Genomic DNA, 22,810 nt, shown 5'->3' with positions numbered 1-22,810 from the left:
GGACATGCATGAGGCTGGGGGCTTCTTGGGATCCTCCCCTGAACAGGGAAGGCTATGGGAAGACAGTCTGTAACCAGAAAGTCAGACCCAGCCCTGGAGACTCTGTGGCAGACACTCAGCCCAGCTCTGCTGGAACGTGGCTTTATGGCTTCCAAGTCCAGCCCAGTACTTCACAGATCCTGACATCTGTCCAAGGGCTGGAGTCTGTTCCTGCCTTTCGGGCTCCACTCTGTACCTGAAACCCGAGGTTGACATTTTCTCACTTCAAGACCTGGCACTAGAGAAAGTGAAGTCACTCAGTCGTGTCTGACTCTGCAACCCCATGGACTGTAGCCTATCAGGTTCCTCCGTCCATGGAATTTTCCAGACAGGAGTACTGGAGTGGGTTGCCATTTCCTTCTCCAGGGTATCTCCCTGACCCAAGGATCGAACCCAGGTCTCCCGCATTGCAGGCAGACGCTTTACTGTCTGAGCTACCAGGGAAGCCCAAATTTGCTCAGTTGCGTCCGACTCTTTGGAAGCCCTTTTAGGGATCCGGATCAGTTCAAATCAAATGTGAGTTCACTGTGCCTCTGTGGGCTTCTGCTAGCAGCTGATGTAATAATATGGTTTCTGTTGGTCAAGAACCTAATGGATACCTTGCCTCTGGTCCTCTGATGGCCCTACTGTGGGGACTGCCCTGGGGTAGGGAGGAGAGCATCACCTTGGTAGAGAAGAAGCATGGAACCCAGAGAATTTATACTGACGTGCACACTGCCACACAGCTTGTCGGTGGAGTCTGACTCCACAGTCTGAATGTTCATCTGCCGTAATCCCCTCAGCGGGAGGGTTTAGGGGCAGCTCCAGGAGGGATTTGACCCTGCTTCCTGGCCTTATCTGAATAAACCATCCTCTTAAATGCCCACTGACTTCGCTTGAATCTTTCTATTTTCTTGATCCTCGAATTAGAGGGCACAGGTGTGTGAGATGGACAGCCCAGGTCATGGAACACTCATTCTTCTGTTCTAGCTGGTGGGCTCTCTAGGTTTGACTGTCAGCTGCCAGTGCAGGGGCACTGGGAGGCTCATGTTATCCAGAAAGTTCTCTGGCCTTCAAGGCTGTGGGGGAATACATCACTTTCCAGTCACTAGGAGACTGAGCTTCCAGAACCCATCTGCCCTGCCCCTAGACTTCAGTGCCTCCTATGAGGTCCCTACCATCAATAGTGTTCTGAGGGCTCCCAGTGTCGTGCAACTAAAGGTAAACCCGAGCAGCACGCTGGACAGGCATGCGTTCTGCAGAGAGGACTCATTGGTGGGCGAGTGCTGAGGGGGAGTCACTTTGGGGTCTCTGGTTCCTGTCTCCCAGACTCCCCACCATGGACCCTGAGAGGCATGAGGGTGGGGAGGGCAGGACCACGCGGGCTGTTTTTGTCAGCCAAGCCGCAGCAGGGGACCACACGGTCTCGGGGCCAACCTTGGCCGACCACAAGGCCCGGCTCTCAGGAGGGGCCGTGGGGCCAGCAGGGCTGGGGTTTCCGCTTTCTCACAGGAAGCCTCCATCGTTCTCCTGGGGCCCACTGGGGGCCTGGCTGAGAAGGGGTGACTCAGCTTCCTCTGGGCCTCCGCAGAGAAACAAGACCCCTGTCAACGCAGGGGTCCTCTCGCCTGTGTGTTCCCATCCACTTCCTGCTCTAGAAAACCTCCAGTCATGGTTCAAGTCTCTGTTTAGAGGAAGACTTGTTGAAAAAAACCAGTTTGTGCTTCACATTACTACACCATTTGTCACTTTATAGAAATTTTCTCACATATTGGTTCCTCCACTGTTCACAGCAACTCTGAGATTATAGGGAAGCGATTGTTACCACTGCTACTCCCATGAAGAAAGTGAGATTCAGGCTGTGAAGGCGGTTGGCTGAGGCCACTTGGCTTATTGGTGGAGGGCTGGAACTCAAGCCCAGGATTCTAGAAGACTCTTTTGGAACCTTATAATACTTTCTTGGGTGGCCCTCAGCATTTAGCCCTTATCATATTCTTCCCAGGTGATGCTAGTGGTAAAGAACCTGTCTGCCAGTGCAGGAGACATAAGAGACATGGGTTCAATTCCCTGAGTTAGGAAGATTCTCTGGAGGAGGAAAAATGACAACCCACTCCAGTATTCCTGTCTAGAGAATCCCATGAACAGAGGAGCCTGGTGGACTATAGTCCATGGGATCACAAAGAGTCGGACACGACTGAAGTGATTTAACGTGCTCACGCATGTGCTTGCTATGTGTAAAATGTTTGTTGATTGAATGACTAATTGTAATTTTCTACCATCGTGAGACAGATCCATAGAGCTCTAAGCAAGCTACCATTTGGAGGGGAAGGACACAGACTTTGGAGAGACAATTCAGGTTTAAGTTCACTAAGACCCACATTAGCTACGTGATTTTAGGTAAGGCTCAAGTTCCCTAAGTAGTAGTTTTCTCTGAACATAGGATAATAATGGTGATTTTTGGGGCAGTTATAGCATCTAAATGAGATAATGTGGCTCAAGGGATGGCATAGTGTTTACCTCACAGAAGGTGTGTAGCTATGCAAGATTCTTTCCATTGTTCTCATAGTTGTGCTTAGCTTCAGATACTCATCAGAGCTAAACAAACCCTGCAGATACGTTCTTTGTATATGGAACAATTCCTTTGCTCAGTAATCTTTGAAAAATTAAGGACACACACGTACAAAGGAAATCAAGTCTGGCCCTGGCTCATTTAGTCACTATAATCAGGAAATGAGCTCGGGTGCCATCAGTGTGAATTTCCCAGTTCACTCCTCTGAGTTCTGGGTACCAAGATTAGTCATCATTTCATGTGATTTATTTCAGATAAACACCATTTCTAGCCCTGTAAACAGAGTAGAACAACCCACTGCATTGCAGATTCTCTGTGTTTCTCACTCCTCACTGGATGGTCTGACTTTCATTGTCCCTTGCTCTTGCCTACCTGCAAGGGGTCACAGAGACACTCATCAAGGTGAGGAAGTGGCACCAAACCTGAAATTTCAGACACTTACAGTTCAAGAAAATGCATAAGCAGTCAGGATGCGAAAAGTGCCCTTTATTTCACCAATTAGATATTTTCTGAGTTAGCAATTTTTTCTTTGAAGTCAAATGTATGAACCTAGTGCTGTTAATATCTTAGATTTCAAATTCCTTATAGCCAGGAACCATGTTATGGTCATTACCATATACCCAGGCCCAGGGTCACTCTGCATTCTCAACGAATAGTTCTTGAATGAGCAAGGATCCTGCATTCATTCATTCACTTTATAGAAATAGACTGTGAACATTGCTGAGTCCTGAGTTGCCATCCAGGTGGGTAAGATAGTTTACCACCTTAAGGAGCTCAAGGCAGGCATGTTATCCAAGCAGAATAATCTTAAAGATGAGTGTGACTCCCCACCGAGAGGAGGGATGAGTCTGGAGATGAGGAGGTCAGGCAGAGGGGATCAAGCAGGATGCAAAGCTGTTCAAGAGGACAGCTGTGAATGAATCAAGTAAGTCTCCTCATTGGGAGCCAATCATGTGATTTTAGGTATGAATCTGCTACCAAACTGAATGAAGGAGAAGAAATTGCCACCATGGAGAGGGTGGCAGATAATGATGGCCTCAGGCAATCAAGACAGGTCTCTAGGGCTTCCCTGGTAGTTCAGAGAGTAAAGAGTCTGCAATGCAGGAGACTTGGGTTCGATCCCTGGGTCAGGAAGATCCCTTGGAGAAGGAAACAGCAACCCACTCCAGTATTCTTGCCTGGAAAATCCCATGGATGGAGGGATTTTTAAGACAAGTCACTTAGGACAAATATAATCCTGTGTTCACATCCAGGACAGTGGCTGATGTCATTAGTATCTGCAGAGAACCAGGGACCACTGTGGTCCTGTCTGCTAATGGAAACTTTCAATGTGATGGAGCCTCTGCTGGATGGAGCATGAAGGGCATGATCACTTCTGGGGAGATGTTTGACCCTTTCCATGGCCTCCTTCATTATTTCTTGATAAAGATGATTTATTTTTTAAAAATATTTACTTATTTATTTGGCTGCATCGGGTCTCAGTTGGGGCATGTGGGATACTCGTTACATCACGTGGAATCTTTCCTTGCAACACATGGACTCTCTAGTTGTGGCTTGCCGGCTTTTGGTTGCTTCGTGGCATGTGGGATATTAGTTGCCTGACCAGGGATCAAATGTGTCGCCTATATTGCAAGGCAGACTCTTAACCACTGTGCCACTAGCAAAGTCCCAGTAGGATTTAAGTAAATCAAGATGATTGTGTGTTTTTTTTTCTTTCCACAATTACACTGTGATGGGAAGTGGGATAATGCATTTTACATCATAGCCATGATCTACATCGTTGTTTACTCTTGTTCAGTTAGTATATTTTGCTGAGCACCTCTCTTTTATGCTGGTGCCGAGTAGGGCTTGGGATTCAGAGGTGGGTAAAAGGATGTCCCTTCAATTTAAGGATCTCCCAGTAGTGGAAAAAAAAATGACTCATAGGTAATGACAGTGTCCTGTGATGAGTACAGAAGGGGAGACAGAAAAAAGAGGGTAGAGGGAGGCTGATTAATTATGCTCTTAGCAGCGAGGGAAGCCTCACAGAAGCCTCACAGAAGAAGTAAGGGATGATTAGGAGTTTTCTGGTGGTGAAGAAGAAAGTAACATTTTTAGGTAGTGAAAATGACATGAATAATTGCACAAGGGCAGTAAATTCATGGTTTGGAAAATAATGAATTAGTGTAGCTAGAGTTGAGTTGCCAACTCAAATATAAGCAGCCCAGTTAGATGTGAATTTTAGGTAGACAGTGAATATTTTTTTAGCAGGCACATATCCCAAATATTGCATGAGGCATGCTTACATGGAAAACATTATTCGTTGTTTTTTCAAAAATTCAAATTTTCTGGAAATTCTTCATTTTTATTTGCTAAGTCTGGTGACTCTAGAGTACAACACAGATGAGACCACATTATAGAGGTCTTTGAAAGTTTTGACTTCAGTCTTGTGAGGTGGTCTTGGAAAGTTCTTAAACTGAGTTGTGATATAATCAGACTTCTGATATTCCTCTGGCTTCATGAAGGATGCTCTAGAAAGGGGGAAACTGGAAGTAAGAACACTGATTTAAATGGAGAGAAAGGGGGTTTTCAACCAACCCTTGGTAACAACCAAGAACTTCTCAGGCAACAGACTCCAGAGAGATTTTGGAGATGGAAGCCATGGACTTGCTGAGAAAGCCTGAGTATTTGTGCTGGCAATCTTTATTTGTCACAGCCTCTGTATGTTTGTCTTTGAAAGCTTATGACCTTAAGGACATTCACTGTCAATAGTCTTCAGGCTGGAGATTCTCTGGAGGCTGGAATTCTGTGCCATTAGCCATTAGAACATGGTTTAGCTCTTCATTTCTTTAAAACGTACACTCAGGCTAAGCTCTGAGCCAGTTAATCACAACTTGATTAAGAGGCCAAGTCCATGCTGGGCACAGGTGGAAATACTTAGTGCCATAACTTTAGAAGGGTCTATAAAAAAGAATGTCTTCTATACTTTCTTAGGAGAGATTTATTTTTCAAAAGAAAGTGTATATTTTGGAAGTGGAGGGACATTGTTTATTTCTGAGACTGAATATACCTCTAAAGTTATAGAATATGCTTGGATTCTCTAGACTGGGTGCCGAGAACTCACAGAATTGTGTTAGAAGAAAGTGTTTGGTTAGGTTAGTTTCCTCCCATTACAGCTGGGGAAGCTGTAGGCCAGAGAAGAGATGTGATCAACTCAGGGTGGCAGAACTTGGGCCAGGGGAGAGGATTCGTGACTTCCAGCTAAAAGGCAACAGGAATTCTTTAAACATTTAGAGTTTGGAAATGCAGTGCCATTCTTTTCCTCTGTAACAACCAAATTGCAAAGGATTTCTCCTTGAGATTTTTCAATTTGAATGAAAGTATGAACACAAACCTTTTTAAAAGGGATTTCATGAAATTGTGTCACTTGGGAATTACCACATTTTATTCGTATTGACAGCCCTTTTGAAATAGATTGACCCAGCTTAATTCCTGAAGGTTTTCAAAGTTTTTGGAACTTGGAAAAAGAAAAGTTTATGTAAATAGGAAATAATAGTTATTTGCTAAATGCATTCTCGGCTGCAAGATTCTGACATTTTGGCAAAGGCAAGTTTTCCTTTCAATAAATCAACTTTCAGAGCCAAGTTGTGCTTAAAAAGAATAAAACAAAAAGTATTGTATTTACATTTCAAGGATGAAATGTCTTTACTCCTTAGAAATCTGAGGAATTATGTCTGGACCACTGCCTGGCCTGCTTTTGCTTCATCAATTCCAAGGAGACCTTCACTATTATAATGTCCCAAGGTAACTCCTCTTTCAGGGTTGAGAGATTTGCTCCCTATAAAAAGACTTACCAGAACCCTCCCTTCTTTCCTCAACAATGAGAAACGACAACCAAATGGGTCCTGAGTTATCTACTCTACGTTCAGTCCTAAGAGGTGATTTGATTTTGTTTCTAATATCTTGATCACTGGATATCTTTTCTTTCATATCTTATATGTGGTCCCTTCCAGCTCCTTCTGAGATAGGGAGGGTAGGGAGAAGCAAGAGCAATGATTCTGGAGTCGGGGGGGCCCTGGGGCCACCTTATTCACTCACATACTTCTGAGTCACACACTTTGTCCTTCACGGGGATTTGGCACAAACTCTCTTCCCTGTTAATGTTGATGAAAAGTGTTATAAAACCATAAATGCTAATCACCAAGTGAGGAATATAGAGATAGGACCCTCAGATGGATCTTAGGGGTGGTATACAGTGTACACACTAAATAAGATGGTCCATGATACATCAGGCCTCTGCCAAATCCACCCCCTACACCTGTCCTACCAGTTCCCCATGCAGTCCAATGGCTCAAGCATTAAAAAATCTGCCTGCAATGCAGGAGACACAGAAGACGAGTTCAATCCCTGGGTCCAGAAGGTCCCCTGGAGGAGAAATGGCAACCCATGCCAGTATTTTTGCCTGGAATATCCTGTGGACAGAGGAGCTTGGTGGTCTACAGTCCGCAGGGTCACAAAAAGTTGGACATGACTGAGCACGCACATGCTATGTGATGCACTGTCTTGAGTATCTTCCATACACGAGGCATGGGGCATGGCAATGAACAAAACAGGCAAGTAGTAGTCAATATTTCTCCTACTGGATCTATGGATTCCCAAGGGGTCCAAATTCTTGTTACTCTGTGAATTCTACGAGAATTTAGCAAATTCCTCTTTTCATTTGAAGATCATATAAAAATGAACATAAAAAATAATCTTGATTGATTGAAAAGGTTGCCTTAAAATAGTCCTACGACAGGTTCATGGTGTCTATATTCACACTTGTGTCATTGAGCACATCAGAGCCAATGATCATTAAACTGACAGTAAGCTTTCAGCGACTACAGTGGAAGTGAGAAATAGATTTAAGGGACTAGATCTGATAGACAGAGCTCCTGATGAACTATGGGTGGAAGTTTGTGACATTGTACAGGAGACAGGAATCAAGACCAACCCCAAGAAAAAGAAATGCAAAAAAGCAAAATGGCTGTCTGAGGAGGTCTTACAAAGAGCTGTGAAAAGAAGGGAATCAAAAAGGAAAGGAGAAAAGGAAAGATATACCCATTTGAATGCAGAGTTCCAAAGAATAGCAAGGAGAGATAAGAAAGCCTTCTTCAGCGATCAATGCAAAGAAATAGAGGAAAACAACAGAATGGAAAAGACTAGAGATCTCTTCAAGAAAATTAGAGATACCAAGGGAACATTTCATGCAAAGATGGGCTCGATAAAGAATGGAAATGGTATGGCCCTAACAGAAGCAGAAGATATTAAGAAGAGGTGGCAAGAATACACGGAAGAACTGTACAAAAAAGATCTTCACGACCCAGATAATCACGATGGTGTGATCACTGACGTAGAGCCAGACATCCTGGAATGTGAAGTCAAGTGGGCCTTAGAAAGCATTACTACAAACAAAGCTAGTGGAGGTGATGGAATTCCAGTTCAGCTATTTCAAATCCTGAAAGATGATGCTGTGAAAGTGCTGCACTCAATATGCCAGCAAATTCGGAAAACTCAGCAGTGGCCACAGGACTGGAAAAGGTCCGTTTTCATTCCAATCCCAAAGAAAGGCAATGCCAAAAAATGCTCAAACTACCGCACAATTGCACTCATCTCACACACTAGTAAAGTCATGCTCAAAATTCTCCAAGCCAGGCTTCAGCAATATGTGAACCATGAACTTCCAGATATTCAAGCTGGTTTTAGAAAAGGCAGAGGAAGCAGAGACCAAATTGCCAACATCCCCTGGATCATTGAAAAAGCAAGAGAGTTGCAGAAAAACCTCTATTTCTGCTTTATTGACTAGAAAGGCCAAAGCCTTTGACTGTGTGGATCGCAATAAACTGTGGAAAATTCTGAAAGAGATAGGAATCCCAGACCACCTGACCTGCCTCTTGAGAAACCTGTATGCAGGTCAAGAAGCAGCAGTTAGAACTGGACATGGAACAACAGACTGGTTCCAAATAAGAAAAGGAGTATGTCAAGGCTGTATATTGTCACCCTGCTTATTTAACTTCTATGCAGAGTACATCATGAGAAACGCTGGGCTAGAGGAAGCACAAGCTGGAATCAAGATTGCCGGGAGAAATATCAATCACCTCAGATATGCAGATGATACCACCCTTCTGGCAGAAAGTGAAGAAGAACTAAAGAGCCTCTTGATGAACGTGAAAGAGCAGAGTGAAAAAGTTGGCTTAAAGTTCAACATTCAGAAGACTAAGATCATAGCATCCGGTCCCATCATTTCATGGCAAATAGATGGGGAACCAGTGGAAACAGTGGCTGTCTTTTTTGAGCCCCAAAATCACTGCAGATGGTGAATGCAGCCATGAAATTAAAAGACGCTTACTCCTTGGAAGGAAAGTTATGACCAACCTAGATAGCATATTGAAAAGCAGAGACATTACTTTGTCAACACAGGTCCGTCTAGTCAAGGCTATGGTTTTTCCAGTAGTCATGTATGGATGTGAGAGTTGGACTGTGAAGAAGGCTGAGCACCAAAGAATTTATGCTTTTGAACTGTGGTGTTGGAGAAGACTCTTGAGAGTCCCTTGGACTGCAAGGAGATCCAACCAGTCCATTCTGAAGGAGATCAGCCCTGGGATTTCTTTGGAAGGAATGATGCTAAAGCTGAAACTCTAGTACTTTGGCCACCTCATGCGCAGAGTTGACTCATTGGAAAAGACTCTGATGCTGGGAGGGACTGGGGGCAGGAGGAGAAGGGGACGACAGAGGATGAGATGGCTGGGTGGCATTACTGACTCGATGGACGTGAGTCTGAGTGAACTCCGGGAGTTGGTGATGGACAGGGAGGCCTGGCGTGCTGAGATTCATGGGGTTGCAAAGAGTTGGACATGACTGAGTGGCTGAACTGAACTAAACTGAAGCTTTCAGTGCATGGTGCGTCATTCAAGCTGGAAATCAGTGGACATGCCCTTGAGGTCCGACAGCGTTCTTTCCTCTAAATGGGTTTCACGTTTTTCTCAAGTTTAAGAAGCACTGTCCACTTTTGGCACCAGAATGGGTGTAGTTGCCTGCAGTCATCATTCTCTTCCAAAACTTGGATCACACAGGTCTTATGGGAGACAAGAAAATGGTCCCCCAAAGATGTACACTCTCCAATACTTGTGAATATGTCATATTACATATAGTTTAAATAGTTAAAAAATTTTTTTGATGTGGACCATTTTAAAAATCTTTTTTGAATTTGTTCCAATATTGCTTTTGGGTTTTTTTTTTTTTTAATGTTTTGGTTTTTTGGCCCCTATTAGCTCCCCGAGCAGGGATTGGACCTGTACGCCCTGCATTGGAAGATGGAGTCTTAACTACTGGACCTCCAGGGAAGACTCTGGAACCTGATTCTTTTGTCTCACACAGCCATGCAGCTTCAGAAGATGAAGGATCATGAGGGTTAAATCAGAAGTGCCTTTGGAGTTCTGTGCTCACATTCATGTGGGGGTCGGGGGTCGGGTGTTACCTCTCATGTTCTGTATCAAAGGTGCAAAGAAGTTAATTGAGGGACCCAAGGTCCTGTATTTGATATACATCTGAACTGATTTCTGTGAGAGAAGCAACACTGACCTTGGCCATTTTGGCTAATAGCATCTTTTCTGGAACTGTGACTCGAATAAATGTGGGAGCTCTCTGCCTTTACTTCTAATTCTGATTTTATAAAGAAGGCCCTGCTAGGAAATTATATTGGGGTTGGAGATGAAGAAGGGGTTTTGAAAGAGAGAAAGAAACAAGATTTCAGGGTCATGGGTGTCAGCCACCAGGGTGCCTGAGAGCCTGGGCTGGTGGGCAAGGGTCCCTGAGGGATGGAGTTAAATGGCCTGTGAGTCTCTTGAAAATCCCTTAGCTTTTTCTGCAACACCCAGAAGAGAGGACTCTGGGTTGTAAGCTATTTTGTTCTAAAACTTCCTTTTTATTTTTCTAACTTTTGTAGAAATAAAATAACTTTGACAGGGCAGTCATTTGTGAAAATACAAGTCAATGAAATGGAATTTATAAACTTTAAGTGAAGCCAGTGTTTGGATTGTCTTGTTTCAATTAAGTTGCTGTGCTTTTTACCTTTTAAGAACGAGGATTCTGTCGTGTTCTGTACTTAAATGCATTGTGCCGAGGTTAACTTTTGAATAAGCAGAAGATGGAAGGAAAGGGGAAGATACCAGAAGTAAAAGGGGAGAGGAGGGGAATGGAGCAATGCAGTGGAATAAGCACACTGTTCAAATCAGAGAGGCCTGAATTCAAATCCTGGTTCTGGGCTGGCTAGCTGTGTGACATTGGGTAATATACTTAACTTCTCTGAGCCTCAGCTTCCTAATCAATATAATTAATATATTTAATTATATAAAAATATATAATTAATATATAAATATATAATTAATATATAAATATAATTACAAATTTGGCTTTGAGGGTTGATTAAATGGAATATCATATGTAATTTTCCCTGGTGCAAAGGAAAATACTGAATGAATAAATAATAACTCAGTAAATACTGAATGAATAAATAATAACTATTTCTGGCTGTCTGTGGATCACTTCTTGATTTTTAAGGTACTTTGAAAATCTATAGTTACCTAGGGGGGTGTCATTTCGTTGTGACCTCTTAAACCTAATTTTCCAAGCAGTTAACTTCATCGCTGTTAGTTTTGCTGGCTCTTCTCTCAGGAGTGGAGAGCGAGCCTTCCTTCCTCCCTACTTTCTTCTTTCCCTCCTTCCTCTTTCCTTTCTTCCCACATTCACAGAGGATATGAAAAATGGATATTAAAATTTTATTATATTCCAGGCACTAGGTTAGGAGGAAAGCCTATGAGAACAGGCTTGGTCTTGGCCCCTGGGAAGGTCACAGTCTTGGGGAAGGACACAGAGCAGGGAGCCATGGACTCTGTCTGAGTCGCAGGTGGGGAGTGGAGAGGAGTGGGCTTCCCCCGAAAGGATGGCATTTTCCTGAAAATCTGAAGGAATTACACGGAGTGTCGTGGCAGGGCCACTCCAGCAAGAGGCAGAGGTGAGTGCCGAGGGACAGAGGCCATATTGTAGATAGAGCAATTTTTCCAGCCTAGGGAAATCTGAGTGTGAGTTCTGGTTGCGTCACACATTATTATTGGTGAGGCCTTGTGTGCATCTCTTAGCATCTCTGGGCCATGGTTAATCACGTCAGCACAGGGTTGAGTGTGGACATGGACAGACCAGGAGTTACGTGCCTTTTGATGGGTTTGCCTTAGTTCCTCCTTTATGAGCAGCGGCATGCATATCACTATTGCTCTCACATCTCAGAACTCCAGCTTTGTAAATTCTGAAAGTTTGATAACTCATCTTTTTAAGTTTCTTGAGGCTTTATTTTTTTTTAGTGGTTCAGTCAGGTAAAAAAATCTGCCTGCAATGCAGGATACCTGGGTTTGATCCCTGGGTCAGGAAGTTACCCCAGAGAAGGAAATGGCAACCCACTCCAGTATTCTTGCCTGGAGAATCCAATGGAGAAAGGAGACTGGCAGGCTACAGTCCATAGGTTTGCAGGAGTTGGACATGACCAAGAGACTAAACCATCAGGCAATGCATTTACAATGTTGTGTTAATTTCTGTTGTACAGCAAAGTGATTCAGCTATACACACACACATATAGACATTTATATACATTTACATTAATAATAATTAATATTATTTTCCTGTATGATTTATCATAGGATACTGAATATAGTTCCTTGTGCTATAAGAGTAGGACCTTGCTATTTCTCCATTCTATATATACTGGTGTGCGTCTGCTAACCCCAAACTCCCACTGAGGCGTAATTTATATTCAGAAAGTTTCTGCCTTATTAAGTGTACAGTTCTATGAATTTTGAAAGAAAACACATCCAATGTTGTAACCACTACCATGGCCAGGTAGAGGCCATTTTCATCACTCCAAAATGCTCCCACATGCCTTCTTTTTAGTCAATACCTTCCTACCACCTGCGGCCCCTACCAACCATTGATCTGTTTTTCTATGTCGATAGTTTTGCTTTTTCCAGAATATCACATAAGTGAAATTATACTAGTGGGTTGTAGCTTGAATCTGCTAACATTTAACGTAGTATACTGTGTTTGAGATAGTTTGGTAGTGTTGCCCTTATTAATAGTTTCTTTCTGTTCCATTGTGTGGATGGACCACTGCTGATGACATTCAAGTTGTTCTCAGTTTTTGAAGACCTCGTGGAAGTTGCTACAAATATTTGCATGCAGGTTTTGTGGGAGGTGTTTATTTTCATTTCTCTTGGGCAATTTCCTAGATGTAGGATTGGTGCATCTTATGGCAAGTCCGTGCTTAAGTTTATAAGAAACTGTCAAAGTGGTTTTTTAAAATGCTGTGTCATTTCAATGACTCAGTGTTTTGAAAATGAAACTTTGATTCTGAGACAGTGTAGATTTCCACGCGGTTGTAAGAAATAATACAAAGAGATCCTGAAAGCCTGTATATCCTGTACCCAGTTTTTCCTGGTGGTAACATTTCACAGAACCATGGTAAAATGTCACAGCCTGGATACTTAGGTTGTCACAGTCAGGATGCAGGATGCTGCACCACAACCAGGGGTCTTTAGGTGGCCCTTTCCAGCCCCTCCCATCCTCCCAAACCAGCCTCTCCTTCTCTTCTGGCATCCAGTGATCAGGTGTCCATTCCTGTAATTTTGTCATTTCAAGAACGCTGTGTGAATGAAATCACACATTTTATAACCTTTTGGGATTGAGAGTCATCAGGGTGTTCCTTGCAGCGGTAGTTGTTCCATTTTATTTTTCTGAGTGGTTTTCCATGATATGGACAAACCTCTGTATTTAACCAGTCTCCATTGAAGGACATCCACATCGTGTGTTGTTTTTAGTTTTAGCCTATTACAAACAGAGTTGCTGTAAGTATTCATGGATAGGCTTTTGTGTGAATACAAGTTTTCATTCTCTGGGATGAATATCCAGGGACAACTGATGGATCGTTGGTAATCGCATGTTTAGTTTTATAGGAAACTTCAAATCATCTTCCAGCCTGGCTGAACCATCCCTGGGTTGGGAAGATCCCCTGGAGAAGGGAACAGCTGCCCACTCCATTATTCTGGCCTGGAGACTCCCATGGGCAGAGGAGCCTGGGTGGGCTATAGTCCATGGGATCGCAAACAGTCTTTATATTTTAAATATAAACAACCATCTTTATATTTCCATCAGCAACGTGTGAAAGAGTCTGCTGACCCATGTCCTTGGCAGTTTTTTAATTTCTTCAGCTTCTCATGGAGATTTACTTTTCCAGAAGCTATCAGCAATATGCCCTTGGATTTGTCGTTTCTGTAATGTAAAACTATTGTTTCTGTTAATCTCTTCTTTGTGTAGCTGAGTGAGGTGTTTTCTGATGTCAGACCAAACAGGGATAAAAGTGGACGTTCCCCGCAAACTGGCTGTTTTGATTTGACCCCTGAGCTGTATGAGGCATATGATTCCCGTTTCCACTATCCTGCTGGGATGTTCAGCACCAAGTCATGTGTTTATTGTCAGGATCTCCCATTATCCTTTCATTGCTTGTTCATGTCCTTTTTATAATGCTGTAAATATTTAGCTATAAATAATTCATCTCACTCACTGTATTAGTATCTCCAGAGTAATGCCCCTCTAACTGCCCACTCCTCCTCAGTTCAGTTCAGTTCAGTTCAGTCATGTCCAACTCTTTGTGACCCCGTGAACTGCAGCACGCCAGGCCTCCCTGTCCATCACCAACTCCCGGAGTTCACTCAGACTCATGTCCATCGAGTCGGTGATGCCATCCAGCCATCTCATGCTCTGTCGTCCCCTTCTCCTCCTGCCCCCAATCCCTCCCAGCATCAGGGTCTTTTCCAATGACTCAACTCTTCGCATGAGGTGGCCAAAGTACTGGAGTTTCAGCTTTAGCATCATTCCTTCCAAAGAAATCCCAGGGCTGATCTCCTTCAGAATGGACTGGTTGGATCTCCTTGTAGTCCAAGGGACTCTCAAGAATCTTCTCCAACACCACAGTTTAAAAGCATCAATACTTCGGTGCTCAGCTTTCTTTATAGTCCAACTCTCACATCCATACATGACTACCAGTAAAACCATAGCCTTGACTAGATAGACCTTTGTTGGCAAAGTAATGTCTCTGCTTTTTAATTTGCTGTCTAGGTTGATCATAATTTTCCTTCCAAGGAGTAAGCGTCTTTTAGTTTCATGGCTGCAATCACCATCTGCAGTGATTTTGGAGCCCCTCAAAAATAAAGTCAGCCACTGTTTGCACTGTTTCCCCATATATTTGCCATGAAGTGATGGAACCTAAAGATGCCTTGAAAGTATTTATTAATTCATCAAAGTCCATCTAGTCAAAGCAATGGTTTTTCCAGCAGTCATGTGTGGATGTGAGAGTTGAACCATAAAGAAAGCTGAGCACTGAAGAATTGATGCTTTTGAACTGTAATGCTGGGACTTGAGAGTCCCTTGGACAAGGAGAGCAAACCAGTCAATCCTGAAGGAAATCAGTCTTGAATATTCATTGGAAGGACTGATGCTGAAGCTGAAACTCCAATACTTTGGCCACCTGATAGGAAGAACTGACTCAATGGAAAAGACCCTGATGCTGGGAAAGATTGAAGGCAGGAGGAGAAGAGGATGACAGAGGATGAGATGGTTGGATGGCATCACCAACTTGATGAACATGAGTTTGAGCAAGCTCTGGGAGTTGGTAATGGACAGGGAAGCCTGGTGTGCTGCAGTCCATGGAGTCAAAAAGTGTTGGACACGACTGAGTGAATGAACTGAATTCATTAGATACGTAAAGAACAATTTGCATGGATTTTATGTGGGTTTGGCCTCAAGCAATCCTCAAGAGTCCAGAAGAAAAATTAAGCTGTGAATCTGAATAATTGTAAAACCAAGCAAAATATGCTGATTAATTTAAAAGAACTCAGATGCTCAAGGAGTTCAGAGATGAGAGAAATTGTGACTACAGTAGAGATAAAGAAGGCTTGTTTTAATAGCTTTATGACTTAAAAAAAAAGCAAACTTTTTATTTTGTATTGGGGTATAGTCAGTTAACAACATTGTGATGGTTTCAGGTAAACAACAAAGGGGACTCAGCCATACATACATATCCATTCACTCCCAAACTCCCCTTCCATCCAGGCTGCCACATAACATTGAGCAGAGTTCCATGTGCTACACAGTAATTCCTTACTGGTTATCCATTTTAAATGTAGCAGTATGTATGCATCCATTTAAAGAGTTCTATGACTTTTTAAAAGTTAGTATCTTCAGCATCAACTGTTAATATTAAAATTCTTTTAGGAGTTAGATGGGGTTGTATAAACTCCTGTTACTTCTAAGGGAGGCACCATGGGGAAAGAAGTCTGGGGGATACTTGGGGAAGTCTAGAGATGAGGTTCTGCGTGCAGTAATGGCAGAGCTGAGTGGGTAACCAGGAGGGAAGACAGCTGGGGAAGGGCCTTCCCTGTCTCAGGAAAAATCAACCAGAGGCAAGAGCGAGGAGGACTGGGATACTGAGAGATAGAGAGGCATAGCTGTCCATATGAGATGACTCTGAAGGACCCAGCAGCATTCTTAGAAATTTCAAGAGTTTGAAATAGGGAAGAGTTTACGGTTTTGAGGCATCACAATTGGAGTGGTGAACAGCCTGCCCTTCTGGGGTCCCGAAACTGAAGGAGACCTAGATAGATGGGGCTGCCTGACTGCAGAGTCTCTGCTCATTCTTAGGTCCACAGTCCTGCCAGGAACAGTGAAGGAAATACACTGACGACCTCAGAGGAGCCCAAAGGGCACCACTGGAGTTTGATGTCTGATCCAATCATTGGCTTTGCTATTTTTTTTTTTTAAACAGCAAAACCCCTCAACCAAACAAATGCAGAAGTGAAAGAAAGGACTTGTGGAACAAGGAGGGTCACAGCTCTGGTAGAAACAAAATTACTCTCATGACAAAGTTGTTGGTCTGGCCCCGGATTCATGACCCAGACCTTGGTGAATAGTCATAATAAAAGCTACTGGTCTAATCAGTTTGGGAGAAAAGGGTTGTGACCACACAAAGAAAGCACGGGGAACTTATTGGGCTCATGGAACTGCTGTGCATCTTGATTGTGATAGTAAGGGTTACACAAATCTGCACGTGTGTGTGTGGTGTGTGTGTGTGTTAGTTGCTCAGTCATGTCTGAATCTTTGTGACTCCATGGACTGTAGCCCACACAGGCTCCTCTGTCCTTGGAATTCTCCAGGCCAAAATACCAGAGTGGGTAGCCATTCCCTTCTCCAGGGGATCTTCCCAACCCAAGGATTAAACCCAGGTCTCCTGCATGGCAGGTGGATTCTTTACTGTCTGAGCCACCAGGGAATCCATAGGTATTAAGATTCATGGAACTGTAAAAAATGCTACTAGTCTAATCAGGTGCCTTTCCTGGGTTTATAGAAAGCACAGTAACTCTGTGAGGCAGGTATTATCCATTTTTCCCAAATAAGGATGCAGACTTAAGGCGCTTGAGGAGAGAGCCCAAGTCATACAAACAAGAAATGAGAGCAGAGGTGAGCTGCAGGGCAAGGGTGGAGGTGCTAGAGCCAGCTGTGTGTGTGCGTGCCGCTCTGTTTCAGTTCCTGGATTTGACCCCAGTATATTTTATTCTGAAAAGCAAACAAACAAAACCCCAAAACAAGCTCATCCAATTCTAGAAGTCATCGAATCACAGAATTCAAAGATGAGCGGGACGTGTGGGGGCTTCGTGTTGTTACTCATTTAGAATATGCCTGGTCCATGGGGCTTAAGGGACTCTTCCAAAGCCCCATCTTCAGAAAACACTAGTGTCAGTCCTGACTCTATGTCTCCCGAAGTTAAACCTGAAAGGCATTATGGGGTTTTTCTCTCTTCATGGCAAAAATTGAAAGACATGAAAGAAGAGACACACACAATAGCTGTAATCAGCGAGTATTCTTTTCCCTTCGCTCTCTCTCCTCTTCATCTGTTTAGTTTAAAAATTCCTACAATTGGTTACAAATTCTCACATCACCTCTGCCTTCTTATCAGCTTTGTGCAGTTGGGAGATAAAGACCCACACTATCTTCAAATCAAGCAGGCAGTTGCTGTGATGAATCCTTCCTTCCTAATTTAAGCTGAAACCGCAAAGTGGGCCCCACGTTATAACCAGTGATGGGAAAGGGGAAAACCAGAGGGGAAAAGGGCGGTGTCGCTGGGCTGATTAACTCTACAGGAGAGCCTCCAACTCACCCAGGCCCTCCCTCTCTGACCTACTTTCTCTGGCCATCGAAAAAAGAGAGAGGTTACACAGAGATGTTTCAAAGCGAGGTCGGATAGCATCTTGTCTGTTCCCACCAGATAAGCATTCCCAAGCCTGCCTTCGTCACTCACTGCTTTGGAGGCCAAGGTGCTGCCGTAATCAATTGAAACAGTAGCCTACTATTAGTGCTGCCTCCGTCCCCAGCATAGTGCAGGGTTTCTTGGTCTGGATTTAAAGGCTGACATTCTTGGTAATGAATAGGACATTTTTAAATCACTAGTCTATGTCCCACAGGCATTCTGCCCAGGGACAATTGATGAGGGCAAGAAGAATGATAATAAGGCAACCCAAGACTTAATTCCTACCAGAATGCTGCTGGTGGTTATGGAGAAAACAATCTGACGTGTGTTCTTATTAATCCTCTGCCTGTGCATCTGGGACTAGGATGGAGATGCTAAAATTCGAGCCAGGCTTCTCTGGCTCCCTTTGGAAACTGCTGGATCTAATCTTTAGCAGTAACAGAGCACCCGTTTCTTTGTTTATTTTTCCGAGTAAAATACTAATTCATGTAAATGAATCATTGAACTAGGTCTGTTAGACTATCTCTTATTTTCCTAATGATTCCCATTTTCTGGACACCCAACAGCACGTTTCTGAAGATGTTAATCTAGGTTTTTTCACGTGTACTGGATGCTGGGTCCTTCTCCTTGTCATTCTCCTCATGGTTCTTACTCTCTTTTGCTTCTCTTTCTTTGACTTATTTTTATTGACTTATTTATTTTCAATTGCTCTGGGTCTTTATTGCTGCATGCAGGTTTTCTCTAGTTGCAGTAAGCAAGGGGGCTCCTCCTTGTGAGTTCTCACTGTGGGCTCTAGTACACAGGCTTCAGCAGTTGTGGCTTGTGGGCTTAATTGCTGTGTGGCATGTGGGATCTTCCCAGATCAGGGATCAAACCCGTGTTCCCTGCATTGGCAGGTGGATTCTTAACCACTGGACTACCAGAGAAGTCCATTGCTTCTCTGTCTTTGAAACTTGATTTCCTTCTTCTCTTGATCAATTCCTACCAATCTTTCAAAATGTACCACATTTAAAAAGTTTTTTTTACTCCAACTTCAAGATTATTTTTGAAATGGGAAAATTTATTTCCAACTCAAAGGAGGTGCCAAAGTTTCCATTCTTTGGTGACATAAAAGGCCTGAACCTATTTTTTTAATTGATGGATAATACACATGCAGTAAACTACTTAGCAATTAATTATTTAAGTAGAGCTTGATAATATTTTATATATATCTGTGTAACAAACATGCAGATTAAAGTAAGTATTTCTAGGATACATGAAGATTCTTTTCTATTCCCTACTCCTGATATCAGCACATTTTTGACTTCTGTGACCATCAATTAGATTGTCCTACTCTTGAACTTCATGTAAGTTCAGTACACAGTTTTTGCAGTTTTTTTTTTGTTGTTGTTGTTCAAGGTAATACTTTTTAGATTCAGCCATATTATTGTGGGCATCAGTGGGTGATTTTTTTATTGGTATATAGTTGTTCATTTTTTGACTATACCACAATATATGTATCTGTTCTTCTCCTGGTAATTATTTGCTCCCAGCTTTTGAGAATTATGAATAAATCTCCTATAAATAATCTCATTCATATTTTTTTCTGGATAAATGTACTTACTTCTCTTGGGGATAAAACTGTACATGAGACTGGTGATTTACAGGGTAGGTCTTTGTTTTTAGGTTTAATGGATACAACCAAATAGTTATATAATGTGTTTGTACCAATTTAATTTCCTAATATTTGAGATTTCCAGCTGCACTACATCCTTACGAACACTTTGCATTATAGAATTTTTAATAATTTAATTTGAAATTTTTTTCATTTTAAAAAGAATTTAAAAAACTTTAATTTTATTTTCTTAGATGAGTGTTGATATCTTTTCATTTGTCTATGAGAAACTTGAGCATCCAATTTTGTAAAGTGTCTGTTCAAATCTCACGGTGTTTTTAAAAAAATAGAATTGTTTGACTTTTTCTTATTGGGCATATCATTTGAACAGACACTTCCCAAAAGAAATTTTGCAGAGCCAATAAACCCTTGAAAACACAGTCTTTTCTTTAATCAGCCTCAAAAATCAAATAAGATAAGATCTGTCTTGGGCAGGTTTTTGCCACAGATTGGCATTGGCCTTGTTCTCTGTTTACTAGTATTCCTGGTGATAGTCTTTCTGCACTAGAGCTACAACTGGGGAGCAGGGGGCCCTAAGTGGGTCTCAACCCAATTCCCAGATTCTAGAAAACTCTCACCTGGCTCTCCTCTGCTCTTCAAAGATGACAACTTCCTTTAAATCTGCTTGTGGTTTTCCTGGTATTTGGAACTACTGTAAATTATGATGTAAACCTGCCATTTTTAGGAGGCAGGGTTCTGCTTCTCTCCACTCCTATTTTAGGGTTTGTTTGTTTTTTTATATGAAGGCTTCCCAGGTCAAGAAGCCCTAGTGGTAAAGAACCCACCTACCAATTCAGGAGACATAAGAAACGTGGGTTCAACCTCTGGGTTGGGACGATTCCCTGAATAAGGTAATGGCAACCCATTCTAATATTCTTGCCTGGAAAATCCCATGGACAGAGGAGCCTGGCGGGCTACAGATCATAGAACTGCAAAGATTCGGACATGACTAACTGACTAAAGCACATAGGCAGAAAAAAATTGTTATTTTAACATTGACACCAGCGTTCCTTTGTTTGAAAGACATACTTTGATAGGTGGTTGGTGTAGAAAGGGTGGCATGTTGTCAAGAACTAAAATTTAAGGAGGTTGCATGAGACCAAGAGGAGAGTTGCTTGGCTCTGAAGAGTTGGGAAGAGGATCAGAAGAGATGTGAGAACTACTGAGTTCTTTGGGGTTTTTCAAAAGCACTTTAAAGTGATGATATCCACAAGTGCATTTAAAAGTGCTGATGTGGTAGATCGTATTACTGTTCATCTATTTTCAGTGCCACTTCCTGTGGGAGGATTATATAGCTCCAGGCTCTCAGAACTCGGACTTGGCCACGGGAGTTACACTGGTCAATAAATCATGAGCGAAACTGATGTGCGTCACTTTCCAAGCAAAAGCTTTAAGAGTCAGTGAGTGATTCCCTCTTCCGTGATGACTGGCTGTGTTCCAGATTGCAAGTACTCTGTCAGCCTCTATCCACAAGAAGAAAATGGGAACATAGCCAGAGCCAGTGATGAACTTGTAGGGTGACTAGACAGTAAAATTTTATTCCTGGAAGCCACTATGATTTGGGGGTCATTTGTTAATTTAGTCTTACCCAATTGATTCAGTTCCATTCTGTTTTGTAAGTTCTCCTTTATTCTCTATGTCCTCAACTAAGCAAATCTCTAGCAAATTCTGCTCTGCTCACAAGTAGTTTGGGCTTCTCTGGTGGCTCAGTTGGTAGAAGAATGGCCTGTAATGCAGGAGACTCAGGTTCAATCCCTGGGTGGGGACGATCCCCTGCCGAAGGAAAAGGCAACCCACTCGTGTTCTTGCCTGGAAAATCCCATAGATAGAGGAGTCTGGTATGCTACATACAGTCCATGGGGTTGCAAAGAGTTGGACACCACCACCAGAAGAATTTTGCATGGGAAATTTTTGTAGTTGAATCAAAGAGGGAGGTGCCCTTTGGGTTTGGGTTGATGCATTGCAGGGAGAAGCACAGGCTGAGCCAGAAGAAAAAGAACGATCTAGAGAATGCTAGCACCCTTGGGATGTGCAAAAATGGTAGGCAGTGCTTTGGCATTCCTGGGCCATGGAGGGGGAGGTTGAATCAATTCTAACCAGATATTCAAAAAGGAGAGGACTCCCATCTGACATCTGGGTTATCTTTGGAGACAGCATTGACCCATACTACTCTGTGCAATCTCCATGTCTTGTTGTTTTTCATTTTCTAGACTCAGCTTGCAGTACAGATGGTGATGGTTTTGACTGAAGGAAAGGATTATCTCCCAGTGGGTTAAGATGAAAGATGGCTGTCTGTGGTGACTATAAGCTTGGGTCTTTGGATCAAGGGGTAATGTTGGGGATTTATGAAATGGCCTCATACCTTTTAGACCACAATATTTTACTTTAGAAAAATGGGGCTTTATCTTTTGCTGAGCTTTGGCTGATGCTGATGCTGGGAAAGATTGAAGGCAGGAGGAGAAGGGGACGACAGAGGGTAAGATGGTTGGATGGCTTCACCAACTCAATGGACATGAGTTTGAGCAAGCTCTGGGAGCTGGTGATGGATAGGGAAGCCTGGTGTGCTGCAGTCCATGGGGTCGCAAAGAGTTGGACACAACTGAACTACTAAACTGAACTGAGCTTTGGCTGTTTTTTTTCCTCCTAACATCAGTTCTAGTGCGTGCTCAGTTGTTTGGTTGTGTCCAGCTATTTTTTTTGATGCAGTGGACTATTGCCCACCAGGCTCTTCTGTCGATGGAATTCTCCTGGCAAGAATACTGGAGTGGGTTGCTATTTCCTCCTCCAGGGGATCATTCTGACTCAGGGATTGAACCCATGTCTCTTGTGTCTTCTGCATTGGCAGGTGGATTCTTTACCATTGGGCCATGTGGGAAGTCCAACATCAGTTCTAACCAGAAGGAAATTCCAATCAATTTGTGGCAGTCAGTTGTCTGTCAGGCTGATGGTAAGTTCTGAGTTTTCACCTCTTTCTTTGTCTACATAGGCATTTTTTTGGGGGTGAGATTGGATAAAAACTCCTACCCAGGCGTCATTTAAGCCATGTTTCTGCGAAAAAAATTTTCTTCTGTACTAGAAAATTGTGGGAGAAGTGATGAATGCCACCTAAATCTCGATGGGTGGACGAGCTTCCTGGTCGAGGACTAGCCTTCACCGCAAGTGAATCTTCTTTAGTTTAGTGGAATAAAGCAATACTTTTAGGTGGCAA

The 22,810-nt window shown here is 42.9% G+C and overlaps 1 long non-coding RNA gene across 1 annotated transcript in view; it reads left to right on the top strand.

Moving 5' to 3' along the window:
- LOC129622540 (uncharacterized) overlaps window positions 1-22,810 on the top strand; it is a 76,175-nt gene that overhangs the window by 52,893 nt on the left and 472 nt on the right. The window contains exon 2 of the long non-coding RNA XR_008700049.1: window positions 22,448-22,549. This is a non-coding gene — a long non-coding RNA (uncharacterized LOC129622540). The remainder of the gene's footprint in view (window positions 1-22,447; window positions 22,550-22,810) is intronic.

Source organism: Bubalus kerabau, chromosome 11, assembly GCF_029407905.1.
Source record: "Bubalus kerabau isolate K-KA32 ecotype Philippines breed swamp buffalo chromosome 11, PCC_UOA_SB_1v2, whole genome shotgun sequence".
NCBI classification, from domain to species: Eukaryota; Metazoa; Chordata; class Mammalia; order Artiodactyla; family Bovidae; genus Bubalus; species Bubalus kerabau.
The sequence above is the reverse complement of the archived record's forward strand: the minus strand, read 5'-3'. Positions and strand labels throughout refer to the sequence as shown.